Source organism: Corvus brachyrhynchos, unplaced genomic scaffold, assembly GCF_000691975.1.
Source record: "Corvus brachyrhynchos isolate BGI_N302 unplaced genomic scaffold, ASM69197v1 scaffold212, whole genome shotgun sequence".
NCBI lineage: Eukaryota > Metazoa > Chordata > Aves > Passeriformes > Corvidae > Corvus > Corvus brachyrhynchos.
Window position 1 is genome coordinate 179,333 of NW_008236768.1, and position 1,820 is coordinate 181,152.

Consider the following 1,820-nt stretch of genomic DNA (forward strand, 5'->3'; position numbering starts at 1 on the left):
TGGCGCCTGCCACCATCACCCAGCTCCCACCACAACCATCGCCCGATTCCCACACAACCATCGCCTGGCACAGGCACCACCCAGTGCCCACCACCATCACCCAGAACGGACACAACCATCACCCGGCGCCCACCACCATCTCTGAGCTCCCACCGCAACCAAAACCTGGCACAACCATCACCCAGTTCCCACCACAACCATCACCCAGCTGTCACCCAGTGCCCACCACCCATCACCCAGGCCCACCACCATCCCCAAATTCCCACCACCGCCAGCATCCAGCTCCCACTACAACCATCGCTCACCCGTCGGGTGCCAAACTGGCCGAGCAGAGGCAGCCAGCACCCCCAAACCCCCAAATCCCGAAGTGCCACCACGTGGCCAACGAGCTTGAGCCAAACCCCAGCTCCTCCCCACTCACAGATCCATCCTGGAATTTGCTGCTCCCTGGGTTTCCCCGATCCCTGCCCCGTCCCAGACAGGGCTTTGGGGACCACTCGGCCTTTGGGGGACACCAGGAGCCCCCCGTGCCCCTCCCGCTGCCCCGAACCGAGGCTCTGCCTCATCCCCCATCCCTTTTGCTCCATTTTCCAGCCCTTGATGCCTCGTTCCGTCCCTTCTGTGCTTTTATGGGACGAAAATAGAAAGAAAGAGCGAAACGGCGAGAAAAAAGGAGACCCCCCCCGTGTTCCGCGCGGGCAAAGGGCCTTTTTGGGGATGCAAAACCGGGTTTTATCTGATTCCTTCTCAAGAAGAAAGCCTTGGCAGCCCCTTCCCCACCGCGGCAGCTCCACAGGGCGCTCTGCTGGGAGGGGACAGGGAGGTGTGACCTGGCCCTGGCCATGGAGGGAAATTCCCGGGGTCAGGAATGGGCAGCGGGATGTGCCTTTGCCCGGATTAATCTCCCTGGAGCTGGAAAACCCCAAAGCAGCGCCGGGGCTGCTCCACGGCACCGACAGCAGCTCGTTCATCCCTGCTCGGAGATGCTCCGGGAAGGAAATGCCTCGGCAGCACCAAACTTTTCCCGGTCTTTGAGCTCCAGGGGGAAAAAAAAATTCCTTGGCACGGGCGGGCTCGGGAGGTTCCAGCTCCTCGCGTTGGAATGTTAATTTTGGCTTTCTGGGGTGTTCAGGAGCTCTCCCAGGACAAAGCAGCAGCGCCGTGTCCTTGGTCCGGGCACCACCCGAGACCTGCTGGGTGCGGGATGGGGACCCCCAGGACACCCAGCACCAGGGAACAAGGGTGGCCCGGGCTGTGCTCACCCACGTCTCAGGGATTCAAACCATCCTGCTGGGTTTTCCCGGTTTTTGAAAGATTTTTTGGTCTTTCCACACATTTCCTTTTCCCCTGGATTTTCCAGGTGACTTTTCCCATCAAAAGGCAAACAAGGAGATTTGGGGGGGGGAACAGCAGCGATGGGATCTCGCTCTCTGCCACCTTCCTGGGATCTTCCCCTTCTCCATCCTCCTCCTCCCCGGCCCGCAGAGCTCCCAGTGGAGCACCCAGTGACAACTCGCGGCCACCAGTCCCGAACCGAGGGGTCCCATCCCCGGTGTCACACCGGGCCAGCGGCAGCGAGAGCCCGCGGAGAGCCGCGTGAAGGCGAGGAGGAGAAATCCGCCTCGGAGTATTTACTCAGAGCGGGGTCCTCGCTGAGCAAACAGCCGGGATTTATTCAAATGTTAAACACAAAAGTTGCTCTTTGGGTTTCCAGCCGCTTCCCAGGAGGCTGCAGAGCTGGGATTTGAGGGATGGGATGGGATGGGATGGGATGGGATGGGATGGGATGGGATGGGATGGGATGAGATGGGATGGGGGTC